Source organism: Crocuta crocuta, unplaced genomic scaffold (genome assembly GCF_008692635.1).
Source record: "Crocuta crocuta isolate KB4526 unplaced genomic scaffold, BGI_CrCroc_1.0 scaffold25, whole genome shotgun sequence".
NCBI classification, from domain to species: Eukaryota; Metazoa; Chordata; class Mammalia; order Carnivora; family Hyaenidae; genus Crocuta; species Crocuta crocuta.
Window position 1 is genome coordinate 16,927,957 of NW_027532015.1, and position 15,649 is coordinate 16,943,605.

The 15,649-nt window shown below is 41.7% G+C and overlaps 1 protein-coding gene across 3 annotated transcripts in view; it reads right to left on the reverse strand.

The window, feature by feature from the left end:
• TBPL1 (TATA-box binding protein like 1) overlaps nt 1–9,148 on the reverse strand; it is a 33,405-nt gene extending 24,257 nt beyond the window's left edge. Inside the window, exons 1-2 of one of the 3 annotated variants that reach the window (XM_077776150.1) lie at nt 8,405–8,701; nt 2,304–2,386 (exon numbers count right to left, since the gene is read on the reverse strand). The gene's annotated coding sequence lies outside the window, so the exon portion shown is untranslated. Of the gene's footprint in view, nt 1–2,303; nt 2,387–8,404; nt 8,702–8,929 lie in introns of those variants that run through there. The other 2 variants (XM_077776151.1, XM_077776149.1) reach the window with 2 other exon arrangements.
• Between the last annotated feature and the right edge of the window lie 6,501 nt (nt 9,149–15,649).

Below are 15,649 nucleotides of genomic sequence, written 5' to 3' on the forward strand. Positions count from 1 at the left end.
TGGTGAATATAAATGTGTGTCTTTAGAATCTGGCTTAGTTGGCACTTGGTCATCAACTCAACAAATAGTTGCTCAATTAAATGAATACTTTAAGAACGATTGAAAAAAAGAATTATGGGGTTGGGGAATAAGTAAGAAGGGCAGACATTTTTCACTGTAACAAATAAGAATCTTAGTAGCTCCAAACCACTCAAGTTCTCTAACAGCATCCTATCATATCCCTTATTTAACTTGCTGGTATGTTCTGCCCAGTGTTCCTTCACACACCTAACAAGTTATTATTGGTTTCAGTTTAGACCCCCAAATCCTGAGGGGCAGTTGTGTTTCAGGAGCTTTTACAAATACAGAAATATGTTTCTGATGGAAAGAAACAATTATTTTAATTAAAACACACAGTTCCTCAACATTTTTGATGTATATACTCCCCTTCCTTTATCCCAAAGGTTACCTTCTCCATTTTAACCCCAAGAGTCCTATGAGTCCTAAATCATTCCTATCCAAAGGTCATTCTATGGTAGCTGGTCATAGACTAGCTAACAGGTCAGCTACTTACAGCACATACCAATCACCAATTAAATGAGTATGATAATAAAGCCATCATTCCTCTCTTTACAAAGTGAGACTGAGGATGTAACACAAGACAAATTAAGAATGTAGCTTCAGACATTTGAAACTCTTCCAATTTAATCAGCCCCAAACAAAAAGCCTAGAAAGTGTAAATTAGAAGGCACACGTTCTTAATAGACACACAAATTAAACAATTATCCACACGGTACCGTACTGTGCACTGAAGCAGAATTTTCAAGATCACTGGCCAGCCAAAGGTTTCCTCAGCTTACTAACCTAAGGATTTACACTAGCAATATGCTGTTGAGATGATAAAAGTGTTATTCACATGGCTTTTTATCAGTTAAAAACTGTTCGGCAGTGTCACATACCTTACTTTAGGACTTCCATCATCACCAAAAAAGGAGAAGAGAACTGGGTTAAAAAATCTAGTGTACCTTTGAGATTAGCAGGCCAAGTTTGTGCTGAGGAAGGTCTCACGAAACAATGACTATACATTCAAGATGGTTGTGCCATCCACCTCTACCCTAACCTGCCTGCCCCCAGCCAAGATTCTGGGATACGGTCAACCCATGCAATTAAAGGAGGTTTATCACAACTTCACCAGGTTACACATGCATAGGAGTAGCTGGAGATAGCCAAGAAGCTCACTGTAGCCAGAAGCTGGCAAGAAAAATAAAAGGCTCTGCTGCTCGAAAGAGGCTCTGCAGAAAATTAAAAGAACTGGGGCGGTTCTTATTCCACAGAGGGTTCAGGTTTACCATGAATCTTAGCTGAGGTTCAAACAATGATGGGTTCTATAAATGGTGACCATAGTCAAAAAACAAATTCCCATCTTCACATTTGTACTTTTAGATTACACGTTAGCTTTATTATCTTTATATCTCAAGGCCAGCAACACCTGTCCTTAAAAAAGTGTGGTGGAAAGAACACTAGGGAACATTAACAATGAGTTAGTCAGAACTTTATTTCAAAATGGGCTTTTATTCTGGACAATATCGACACCTTGGAGACCTGCTTTTGTAAAAATCTTCCACTGTAGTCCTTGGAGTATCTAAAATTAAAGGATATATGGAGGTGTGTATATATAATGTATATATCTATATCTCCACGGTATTGATATCAGTAAAATAGCCACGATCGTTTCTTTGCTTATCTCAATATTTTTCAGATCCAGAATCCACGATGGCTATAGGAATAATGTTAACATTATATCAATACTAAATCAATCTAGTCAACAAAATGATTACTCAACTACATCAAGAACATCAACTAAACTTCCCTCTCTTTAAACAGGAAAACAAAAGCCACATCTCTAAATACAAGCATATATGCCAAACTTCTTAGGGGAGAAATGGTATAAAAACCAACTAAAACAAAACAGCACAATATGGAAGGGTTATAAAACTCCACTCCTGTATGCTTAAAGCAAAACATATTTTTAGCAGCACGTTTTATATAAACTTCTTTAATATACCTTTTATAAAAATATTATTTCAACTAACCACCAAGACCTGGAAATTAGCCAAAATAGGAAAGAACAGTTTGCAATTCACTATATTTAAGCAGAAACATTTATTTTCTAGTCAGCAGTTCCAAATGTCCTTATAACTAAACTAAAACATTTGTACTTAACTTTAAAAAGTTAACCATTTTAAATAATAGCCTAAACAAAGCTGCAATTATCAAGCTATGCTCCTGATTAGGTAAGCCTCAGTATCTGGTGTTAGCCTTACCATAAACAAATAATTTTCCAATTCTATGTGGTCATTCTTGAGTCACTTGAATTACTGGAGCAGAGCAGCAGTCGCAGCTACTTCTAAAATTACAAGAAAGCTACAATGTAGAACATTTATAGTGATAACAGAGAACGCAAGTTCAATGGCCTGACAAAGACACCAACAAGTTTCAAGTTTATCACCATTTAAGGTTATACAAGCAAAAATAGTATCCTCTACAGAAAGAGGAATTCTGCTAAATAAAACCACCAGGGTCTATTGCTTTTATTCAGAAGAACCATACAGCAAAACAAGTGGTCAAGTCCACAGGGTAATAGCATTTCAATAGCTGTAACGTGGTGCCAGATCAGGCTTTGTTGGCCTTCCTTTCCCAAGTAACAGAGATGTCTCTTTTTACTTAGTCCACCTGCCATAAGTGATAACCAGATGCCTGTGTGATAATTCAAAATTAAAACAAAAGTGCTTCCCTCCCCCCAGAACCTAACAGCAGGGATGAGTCTAACAGTCAGGATTCACACATCAAGAATTTCAGTGCTTTAACAGAAAGCCTCCATATGAAAGACACAAAGTATATACAGCCGGTTCACCTGCATTGTGCTGCCTAGTACCACTGCTGTTAGCACCTGCTAATATTTTTTCACCTAACTATGCTGAGCATTGTTCCAAATGCTTTTCACTTAATTCTCACAGCAACCCTACAGGGTAGTGCTAGTATTAACCCCATACTGCAGTTGAAAAAACTGGGGAATCAAGGCAGCGAAATAACTTGCCAAGGCCATTGTCACGGAAAAGCTGCCAGGCCACTATGCTGAACAGACAACCTGTATCCTGATTCCAGTACTCTTCAGTGCTATATTAACACTAATCCTAAGAAAGCAGAACTGATTTGCACTAAAATCGTTCTGCCTCACAATGAAAATACCTGTCATTTATCAACCAACAAGGTTAGCACCTGATTCTTTGGAACTATTTAATTGATAAAAACAAATTTTTACTGCTTTTAAAGTTTTAGGAGTTCTCACCGAGCGAGTTAAAAACGAAAAACAGGGGTGGCTTAGTCAGTTAAGCGTCCAACTTCAGCTCAGGTCATGATCTCAGAGTCTGTGGGTTCAAGCCCCGTGTGGAGCTCTGTGCTGACAGCTCAGAGCCTGCTTCCAATTCCGTGTCTCCTTCTCTTTCTCTGCCTCCTACCTGCTCACACTCTGTCTCTCTCTCTCACTCAAAAATAAACAAACATTAAAAAAAAAAAAAAACCAAAACCATACCATGGACCAAGTTCTATAAGCAGATCTCTATGGTCTCTAAATACAATTAAAACACTGAGAGTCCCCACCCACACGCGTCCTGAGAAAAGTGTCTGCAAGGCACAACCTGATTTCCAGTACTCTTGCTTGATGAATGAGCACCGCATGCTTGCACTTGCCAGTCGAACTTCTGTGCTACATGTTTTTGGTGAAATTTGAAACAGTTTCATTATTGATTCCTCCATGAAGGCCCATCTGAACTGTTGCAGAATTCACTTTAGTGTGTTTAACATTTCATGGGATTCCCTAGCAGGAGGTCTCCCAGACAAAACAAGCCATATAAGCCAAATTTTGAATTTTATCACCAGTCACAAGATAAGACCAGATAAATATAATTTCTGATACAAACGGATTCTTTTTCACTAATGACATATTTCTAGAATCTTGGTTTTTCCACAACTACACACACACACTCCATATCTTTCTTCTTAATAAAAGGCTGTTTCACAAAAGCCAAATTTGTATACGTGGCCTGCAAAGACCTCAAACATGCATATACTCTTTCACCCTTTTGAAATTTCCCAAGACAGCATTCATGCGAGCAAATACTAGAGCTACTCAAGGCAGTACATCATTATTTTTATTGTTTGAATTGGTTTTAAAAAAAAAAAGTAAAAAGCGCCAATCATGTTAGAGAAATTTTTGCTGCTCATAATTCAGTTAAAAAACTGAAATTGCAGGCATCAAGAATTAGATTACTAATTAGATTAGATAACTAAAGGCTACCCTCATCTACCATATTACTCTCTGAAGTCAAAGAAAATAAATACACCCTTTTATTAACATGCTAATCTTCAAAATATGTACACACACCTGCATGACATTAACATACACTAGGACAGCAATGCAGGTCCTGGTCCTCCAGAAACTCCTCATTAATCAAGCATGATGAAACCTGTACACCAATAGCACCAGGCAATATGTAACAAACGATTTAAAATACAAATGTGTGTGTCATGTTTTGGTATTCACCTATGTCCATTTCTCTGCTGCCTATAAGTGCACAAAAAGCACCTGAAGAGAAACACCTTTCATCTAGCTTTACATACTTGATGTGGCATCAGGGATATAAAAGGTATAACAAATGTGAGTGTACCTTTCAGAAAATCCTTATTTTTTGATTCAAAGGTCACAACACAGCTAAATAACAAATGTGAGTGTACCTTTCAGAAAATCCTTATTTTTTGATTCAAAGGTCACAACACAGCTAAATTTTCAAAGCGCTACAGGTCTTCAGTTAAAGACATCAGAGAAACACACTCTACTGTAAATTCTAGAATCAATTTAAACTTTATTTTTCAAAGCAACAATAATTTCATCACGTGGTCGATGATGCAATGGAAGGAAATCAATCACCAAATTATTACAGGCTTCCTTTGCCTAAAAACAACGCTGACACCCATTCAATTAGATGATACAATATTTATTTTAAATGATGTGCCACATCCATGATAAGAAATAACATTCTCCAAAAATATTCAGTTGCATACTTCATATGTATTTGTCTACTGTAGAGCAAATTCTGCACATTCTATATATGTATATAGCAGTTCCCCTTATCTGTGGAGTATATGTTCCCAGACCCCTAGTGGATGCCTGAAACTGCAGGTAATACCAAACCCTATATATACTATGTTTTGCTCTTACATACATACCTATAATAAAGTTTAATTTATAAATAAGGCACAGTAAGAGATTAACAACAGTAATAAAACAGAACCATTATAACAATGTACTATAAGAAAAGTTATGTGAATGTGGTCTTTCTCAAAATATCTAATCGTACTATACTCACCCTTCTTTTTGTGATGATGTGAGATGATAAAATGCACACATGTTGAGATGAAATGAGGTGAATGATGTGGGCACTATGACCTAATAACCTAATATTAAGCTACTATTGCCATTCTGATCATACCTCAGAGGGAGGATCATCTGCTTCCAGCCCCTCATTGACGGGGGTAACAACCCACGGGAAGCAAAACCACAGATAAAGAGGGGACTACCGTATATCCACAAAAGTTTTGACATCAAAATTTTCCACATAAAGAGAGATTTGTGGGAATCACTTAAGTTGCTCCCTCAAACTTGGCAAAATGTAATTTCAGTTAAATTTTCAGAATCAAAATGATAAGAAAAGACTGATATTAAGAAGCTTTTTGGAATAAAAATTATGACAATCTGAGGCTCAATTAAAAACATGCAGTAAGCTCTACAATTTTAACCTTTAAAAAAGTCACAGTGTCTACAATTATAGTACTACCACTTGAACTTGGAAAACACCTTCTAATTCTGAAAAGTGACAATATTTTTTACATGCCTTATTTCAACACAGTCCCAGCATGAGGTTCTTAACCTGTTGTACTGCACAAACAGAATGAATACAGAACATCTGACATGACCACTTCAATTCTACAAATAAAGGGGAGGGATACAGAAGGAAAACACAACAAAGTAACATTAGTGAAAAGGATATATAGGCCAAGGACTTGCGCTGACAACTCTGTAAGAAACAAACAATACAAACAGCCCAAAAAATCATTTGGATTGTTACATGATTAAATAAGGATAGGAACTAAAACAACACCAGACACTGGGAATGTTGTAGTTGAGAGCAGGGAACACAGAAATTGGATTGTTACTAGAGGAGGAAGCTAGGGCTTGACCCCCACTCCAACACAGAAGGGACAGAGGTAACCACAAAAAGGTCTAGGTGAAGTGTGTGATGGCAACCCCGTGACCGAGGGAATTCACTAAGTCTCATGTGCACTATGGAAATCTCAGGACTCAACATCCAACAGACTCAAATGTGGTCACCCCCCCAGGGTGTCCTTCAGAGAAGAACAGCTTTATGAATAGATTAAACAATCCTCAATTCATTAACCTAAAGATGACAACATCATGTCTTTCTTCTTGGCATCTTAAAATGCAATTTTAAGTTTCCCAATGTTCATACTTTCCATTAAAGATTAACTGCCCACCTTTTTGCACATCCATGAAATTCCTTTAACAAAAGGTACTGAACCTCAATTCCATGAAAATGCCCAATTTAAAAACTCTATTCTGGCAACAGTCAACCAATCAAGAGCACTCACTAGCAGACCATTACAGTTTCTGAAGGGGCTGATAAGGATGATACATTTTGTTTAAAAGAAGCCAGCTTAGGGGCACCTGGGTGGCTCAGTCCGTTAAGCCTCTGACTTCAACTCAGGTCATGATCTCATGGTTCCTGGGTTTGAGCCCTGCATCAGGCTCTGTGCTGACAGCTCAGAAGCTCAGAGCCTGGAACCTGCTTCAGATTCTGTCTCCCTCTCTCTCTGCCCTTCCCCCACTCATGCTCTGTCTCTCCTCATGCTCTGTCTCTCTCTCTCTCTCTCTCTCAAAAACAAAAAACATTTAAAACAATTTTTTAAACAAGCCAGCTTAGCACAAAAAAAGGGGGGGGGCTGGGTAGACAAACAGAAGCTGTGGTTGACATAATTGCTTCTATGATTTACCAGTTTTATTTTCGTTGTTAATCCTCAACTTCATATAAAGAGCTTTAGTCTCACTGGACACAAACATAATATTCTCTAGAAGATACATATGGCTATTTCAGTATACCATAGGAAAACCTAATTTACTGACCTGGAATGATTTGGTAAAGTATAAAACCACTAAATAGGGATGTAAAGCACAGAGAGATCATACAAGCTGCGGAATATTTAACTGGAGATCTCAAACTGCAAATAATTCTTTAAACCGGATAGTGATAAAAGTCCCTTCTCCATTTGAATGGACTGCCATTTTCTCAAACTTTAAAAGAGACAGCAGATTAATGCTCCAACAGCTAAATCTTTTCCCTTATATTTCTCTTTTTCAATTTTCTCGGGGGTTCTGTAATTGGTTCGTCACTCAAAAATCACACCAAGCTTGTTTCTCTCTTTTTTAACTTGAGCCAATTTTAAGGCACTGTTCTTAACCCTAAATACACAAGCACACGCTGGTGAACTGCCAGTGTCGCTCTGCATCTGCAGGTGACAGACGCTGCCAGAGAGCTCACAGATGTGGACTGGCTGCAGTCTGAGTCTTCTTGCAATGAGCACGCTGATAGCCCGCAGATGCACATCTCGGGCTTAAAAACCTTCATTCCCAATTAAATTTACTTTTAGGGCTCTTGCTGGCTATCATTAAGCGCTTATTCCAATTCTCATCCTCGCTTAGCTCTACCCACAATTCATTTTATCTTCCTCAGTTCCGAACCCTTCTTCATCCAACCTAATTTGGACCATAATAAAGTGGGGCTGTTGGCACTGCCGGCACCAGTAACCGGGGAAGGTGCTGGTAGCCTTCCCGCCGCGGCAGAGGCCGCTGGAAGTTTTCTGGGAAGCAATGGACCCCTAGCATCTTTGCACGATTCTGCTTCTCCTAGGTGAGGGCTTCACAGAAACAGATGGGGAATCTCCTTTCTGTCTTTCCCAGGGGAGGGTAACAGGAAAAATAAAACCCCTCTTTTCTTAGGCTACACCCTGCTCGATAACGCTCACAAGGCAGGGACGCCCCGCCCCCACGCCGTTATCCCTGATGAGCTCCCCAAATATCACCCAGTCCTCCTCAGAAGTAGACCGTCCCTCGGCCCCCGGACCAATTCCTCCCACCTTAGTTCCTCTCCTCTGGTCGTCCGCCCCCGCACACCCCACCAGCGGTACGGCCCGGCTCGCACACGCCAGCCCCGGCGCCCAGATGCCCGGCAGCGAGCGCTCAGGCCGCCCGGTCGCCCGCGCTCCCCCCGCCCAGGGTCGCCTACGGGGTTACCGTGGGAAGAGGGGGCGGCGGCAGAGAACGCGGCGGCAGCGCTGCTGCCGGTTACGTCGGATGCGAATGATAAGCTGGAGGACAAGGATGATGATGAGGCGGGCGCGCTCCCCAGTCTCCATGGAACACCCGCCCCGACCCGTTGCTAGGAGCCCCCGAGGCTCGGGCTCCGTCTTTCGTGCTTTGTTGTTCCGGGTACTGGGCGGCCGCTTCTTCCCCGCGACAATAAATAGACCAGACGCAGGGGGAACATAGAGACAGTGCGCGGGGGCTAGAGCGCCGCCGGACAGGGCGCCCCTGGGCTCCTCGCTAGCCACTCATTTCCGGCTCTCACTGCTCCCGTCACTTTCCCCCGCCCCTTTCCCCACTTTCCCTTCCTCCTTCCTAGTCCCTCAAGGTAGGCCCCTCCCGCTCTTGGGCTGGGCGACGTCCGGGTGTTGGGGGCAGGGACTGCTATTGGGCTACACTTCTTTTGCTGGAGGACCGCCTAAAAAGGTTTTGAAAAAAACCGCGTGACCTTTGTACCTTTTTAGCTGATCTCTAAACACGAGTACGTAATTTCTGGCATACAGTATAGTATAAATGGACTTCAATTTTTTTGTCGAAACCTTAGAACTTTCTCGTTAGCTCGTTCAACTTAAAGGTCCACCCCTTGACGTAATTAGCAAAACTAGTCCTCAGTTTACTTTGAGACGTTTTCTGTTTGAAAAAGTCCTATTTTCGCTTTTTCAGTTAAAGGCATTCATTTACGACGTCATGATAAACCTCTCATTAAGGAATTCTAATTCAAGTCCTAAAATACAGCGACAAGAGATGATAGCGGAAGGATGGATGGACAGATCGATAGATGGGTGGGTGGGTGGATGCTGGATAGATGATATTTAGATAGATAAGTAGATAGAGGCAAGGAGCTTAGGTCACATGTCTGTCGTCTCTCCTTTCCCTATTCCTTACTCAACTTCGGTTTGCGATCAGGACTCCGCCTGGGAGCCCGAGCACTTCAAGAGGCTTTTACGCGGCGCAGCCGGATCCTGGAAGGATGGACCGGAGGAGAGGGCGGCTGCAGGCTAGGGCTGCGGCGCCCAGCAGGAGAAGCGGTGGCCCAGGCCGACGGGCGCAGGAGGGCGATCACTCGAAAGCTGGGCGCCTGGTGTCTGAGACTCTTTCACGGCTATGCGCCCAAGTAGAATCCGGGGACTCCGAGAGGCGCACACTCGCCAGTTTGAACGGCCGCGCTGGGGCCCGATGAGCTCTCGGGGGGAGCCTGAGAGGCGCTGCCGGCCGGAGCGAGACTCGAGTAACGGCCTGGGGAGCGCCAGGCAGCGCAGAACCCCGCGGCGCCCCCGGAGTCCCACTCTGCAGGCGGGCACGGGGCTCCGCTCCCGAGCTCAGCGGCAGCCAGAAGCCTCTGGCCACAGAAGAGGCCGACGGGGAGCTCTGATTCAATAAAAGGCCACAAGGCGGGGTCATGGGTACCTGGCCTCTGATTGGTGTGAATCGTGGATGAAAAATGATAATGCCACTATCCGTTTGAGAATGAAGACAAGGGCTGACTTCAGGAGATTTGAGAGTATGCAACCATTTGGGTATTTTATTATCTATTGGGTCTCTAAGGATGACTCTTGATCTTTTGCTTCCTACTCTGAGTATTCAAAAAATATCTGAGCATTTAAAAGCTCTGTAGATTTATGGAATTTCCATCTTGTTTCCATTTTTGTACTAACTTATTTTCGAATAATATTAAGTAATTGTAGCTTGTGTTAGGTATAAGTGAAGAAAATAAACGAGGCTTATCGCTTCTCGGCCTTTTGGCTAAGATCAAGTGTAATAAAGGAGGCTTGACTGGAAAGTCATGTGTGTGTCGTACTGGAGAAATAACTTTTAGGAGATAATATTTCAGCTGTTCACTGAAAGCTATGGGAATGGAAGGGATGTTCCGAGAGTGTTCTGGACAGAGGGAACAAGATATGCTAAGAGTTTGCTATGCTGGAACATTACATGGATGCAACTTCCTGATCAAATCAAGGGGAAAAGAGTGATAAGAGATGAAATTGGGGAGAAAGTCAGGCCTTAAACCTTCAGTGCCTTGTAGACATAGAAGGGAGTTTGGATTTTCTTCCAAGTGCTAGAGGAAGTGATGGGCTTTAAGCTGTATTGCAACAGGGTCTGATTTACCAAGGAAATGGCAAGGGAAAGGCTGTAATCCACTGATTAGTGCCACTGCTGAAAAGTCAATTTCACAGCAATGGTGACCAATTTTAAGGTCTTCATGAAGCAACTTTCTTTCGGGGGACCAGCAAGATACCTGGTATGAAGCATGTCAATTACTCCGGACTCCCTTTTGTCATAGATGAGTCAACAATCTGTCTCAGTACAACAGTTCCTCATTCTGGAAGCAGATGTGGTGTTGTTGTACGCAAGCCTCATTCTCCATAGACGTATCACATTAGCCCATACACCCTTCCTCGGACCAAGGCATTCACTTCACCATGAAAGTAAAACAATGAGATAAAGCCAGTGGGCTTCACTGGTCTTAGAATGTGATCCATTAATTAGCAGCCAGGTAAGATTATAATATTATTCATTATTCAGGTCGTAGGTAAGGTTAGAGTATACAGTTTATGTTCTGAACCAAGACTCTCATATTAATACAGATTTTGAGACCTAGGCTGAGAACCTAGTGAGATTTATCTGTTAGATCAGTGCTCCTTAAAATGTGATGTATGGGGGTGGGTGCCTGGGTGGCTTAGTCAGTTAAGCGTCCGACTTTCGCTTAGGTCATGATCTCGCAGTTTGTGGGTTCGAGCCCCGCGTCAGGCTCTGTGCTGACTGCCAGCTCAGAGCCTGGAGCCTATTTCAGAGTCTGTATCTCCCTCTCTCTCTGACCCTCCTCTGCTCACGCTGTCTCTCTCTCTCTCTCTCTCTCTCCTAGAAATAAATAAAAATATTTTTTAAAAATGTGATGTATGGACCAAAGCCAGTCTGCAAACTGTATTGATCAGCAATGAAATAGGTATAGAAATTGAGTGGAGCATTTTGAAACTTTTAGTAATTTGACATCACACAGTTTTATATTTATGAAAGCATTTGTCTCTGTTGGGCTGGTAACTGAAAACAAACAAGCAAAAAGTGATCCTTCACAACAGATAGCTATGCCCACTAAGGCTTCTAGCCTTATGAAAACTTGTTTTGGTTGTTTTTTTTTAAATCAAGCTATTGGAATATATTGGCTCCTTCTTGCTCCCCTAGTGCTTTGAGAGAGACAAACTGGTTCAGTAGGGCCTTCTGGAAAGAGATGGGCAATAGTTGAGTAGTACTTAAGCAGCTGGTAAGAAGAGTCCTTTCTGCCAGTGGTTTAGTTATCTTACATTGATAATGATCAGATAATATCTATTTTGCCAATTGAAAAAACTAGATTTTCTGCCCTCCCCCCATAAGGTTAACACACTACACAGGAATGCAGAGACCCAGCAGAGCAATGGAGTCAGGGAGGTCTCATTCCTCCGGGCTCTTCTCAAATATCTTCTGCGGTGCCCCCTTACCAGCTGAAAGATATTGAAAGGTAATTTCTCTCGTTTTGCCAGTTGAGTGGTGCATGACTTCGGGGACAGAGTCTGAAGCTGTAACTTGGCTTTACAATCCGAGCCTGTTTCTCTCCCTGCCCTCAGATAAAGTCTGTGGCAAAGACAGTGAACTAAGATCTAGGGTGATTGACAGAGTTGCCAGGCCAGTTTCCAAGAGATAGAAACAAGAAGGGCAAAGTCCCTATTTAAAGCTTACTGTCTCAATGAGATTTCTGATAACGAGCTAATGGATTTCCCCCAAATGACATTGACTGACAGCCAAGTAAATTTTAAGGGATTGCCAGAAAGGCTTTACCCTTGCAAAAGGCCTCTACTGCTGTGCCGTCTCAAAGACAACATCCCAATCTTGGTATCTGTAGAAAGATGAATTCAGTTGCCAGGGCGGTCCCAGGAAATTCCTTCTCACTCCTCCTCTAACGGGGAATCTTTGAGGATAATAGATAAAAGAAATCTTGGCACTTTGAGTGGCTGAAAAAATATCTCAATTTTCTCCTGGAGAAGAGAAGTCCTTATGCTTATTCTACATTACACAGTGTATCGTCAACTATTGTACAGTGCGTCTCCTTTTTGCTCTTTCGTATCAGTTTTTGTTATCCTGTTCCCCACCCCATCTATTATATATTTGTGCGTTGGGGAAAAATGCATTATCATCTAGCTAGATCTGGACCTTATCAAGATTTACCACACTCAAAGATCCTGAATTTGGGCTGGATGTGACTTTGAGTTTTCCCCTAGCATTGGGTAGGGATTGAGTACATTGTCAATTGCATAAGGGATAGTTGCTTTATGTTAAGAGAAACTACAGATATGTAAATAACTGTGTGTGTGTGTGTGTGTAAATGTGTGTGCACATGCATGCACTGAATAGCCAAAGGGTAACATGTAGGGAACATTTATTGTTTTGTCAGCTCAGAACACATCTCTTCTTTTGGGAAAAGTACTTATACCTCTTATTTGAGGAACTATGTTTACTCTTTACCTACCTCCAACCTAATGTGGGTCCAAATGGGAGTTGCAGTTGCTAATGGTTTTTTCTAGATGTACAGAGACTTAGAAAGGAATAAGATTGGAAGACTGGTGACAAGGAAGTTTGGGGAAGAGGTATACAGATGAATTTCTCTTAATGGGCACAAACTGTGAAGACATTTATGTCCCATTTGGATGCACACTAAAGGTATCCATTGCAGAGGAGACTGTTAATAATCAGGTAGACAAAATGGCACTATCTCTGGATGTCAGCCAGCCTCTGTGCCTAGCCATCCAGGGCTTGCTCAATGGGCCCTTGAACAAAGTGGCCATCGTGGTAGGGATGCAGGCTATGTATATGCTCAACAATCTGAATGTCTCCTTACGAAGACTCACCTTGCTGACACTACTGTCAAGTGCCTGATTTGTCAAGAGCAGAAAACAACACTGAGTCCTTGATATGGCCCCCTTTCCCAGGACGACAAAGCAGCTGTCTGATGGCAGATTGATTATACTGGCACTCTTCCATCATTCCATCATTGAGGGGGCAAAGATTCATCCTTATTGGAATATTCACATACTCTGAAAATGAATAGTCCTTGCTGCTCAGAATGTTCCTGCCAGCACCATTATCTATGAACTCACAAAATAGTTTATCTACCAGCAGTGCATTCCACATAGCACTGCATCCAATCAGGGAACCTATCTCACAGCAAAGGAAGTACAACAATGGGTCCATGTATATGAAATTAACAGATCTTACCACATACACCATCACTTGAAAGCAGCTGGCTTAACTGAACAGTGAAATGGCCTACTGAAGACTCAGCTATAACCTAACTGAGAGGCAACACCCTGGAAAAATTAAATTCTGACTTACAGGATATATTTTGAATCAGAGATCATGACATGGCACCCTCTCTTCCATAGCCAGGATAAATTGGAATCAAGGTATGGTAATGGGAGTGGCTCTTCTAACAACTTCACCTAATAATCCACTCAGAATTTTTCCTCCCTTACCTGGAAACTTTGCTGCTGTAGTAGAGACCTTATTCCCCAAGGGGAAAATGCTTCTTCCATGAGATATATCAATGATTCCCCTTAAAACATATATGTAGAACACACACATATATATAAGTTCTACCAAATGTTTACTGCATGAATAACATAAATATATAAAGAAACCATTAAGACATTTATATAAATAAACTATACAGAAAAGTCACACACAAACAAATTAGAGACATTTTGAACTCTCATAGTTACTAAATTAGCAACAACAAGTAAAATCCCTACCCAAATCTATAAACTGTTAGTGAAATGATATTCTTAAATGGTGACACTGTTTGGTAAACTGGGTTACTTACACACGGTGGAGGCAAGAAAGACAATCTAGAACCCAGAAGATTTTCTGGAATCCTCTTTGTACTATGTCTAATACTAAAGTTAATGAAAATTTATAGCAACCAAAAGTAAAAGGTAGGGTGTTAGAGGACTCAGATCCTTTGGAAATGAAGGTTAGGGCCACTCCACCAAGCAAAGAGTCCCGACCGACTGAGGTCCCAGCTGATGGTCGGGGAAGTGCAGAACGGGTAGTGAAGTGAAAGCCATGGGTACTAATTATGACCTTGTGAACAATTACAGAAATGAGGACTGCAGTACCTTTGCATGTTTTCTCTTGGCTTATTATATCTATGTGTTTATTTGTATTTACTAATCATTTTAGTCCTTGATCTCCTGCCTATTTTTACTTTATATTCAAGTTACTGGAAGCTGTGTTAGTTTCCAAATTCTGTCATAATAAAGTACCACAAGTTTGATGGCTTAAAACAACAGAAATTTTTTCTTTTACAGTTCTGGAAGCCAAGGTGTTGACCGGGTTGGTTTCTTTCAGAGGCTCTGAGAAAGAATGTGTTCCATGTCTTTCCCTTAATTTCTGGTGGCAGCCTGGCAATCATTAGCATCCCTTGGCCTATGAATGTATCACTCCAATCTCTGCCTTCATCTTCATATTGTCTTTTCTGTGCATGTCTGTATCTCCACCAGTTGTTGGATTTCAGGCCACTGTAAGCCCAGGATAACCTCATCTCAAGATCCCTAATTTAATTATAACAGCAAAGACCCTGTTTCCAAATAAGGACACATTCACAGGTACTGGACACTAGAACTTGGATGAATCTCCTGAGGCCACAATGCAAGTCGCTACAGAAGTTGACCTTACAGTTAGTCTTTAAGTAACAGAATATTCAGTGGAATGATGACTGAACTTGAGGACTAAGTAATATAGCTAGCAATGGATACAATGAATCTGAGGACACTGTGTCTCCTTATTTGAAAAAAAAGGTGAGCATTTTACTTGTAAGAAGGATAGCAGTGTCTTCTTAGTAGAAATACAGCATTGCTCTGCTGTAGAGAGACACATACGGAAGCTCAGCAGTCAGGCAGATTCCTGTAGTGCATGTGGCCCCTACAGTGTCAGCAGCCTCTCCAGTGTCTGCCTCCTACAGCACAGGCAGCTTCCATGCCTGCCACTCACCCTGAACCTGCCTCCCATCATGAGGTTTTGTAGGAGAGCCTCTCCCGTGTGACATCTCCTGGGAACTGCTTTCCCCAGCAGCTAGCAGGTGGATTTCCTGTGAATTCTTTCTGGAAAGCATCCTACCAAATTTCAGTGAGCCATGGCCATCCCGTTTCC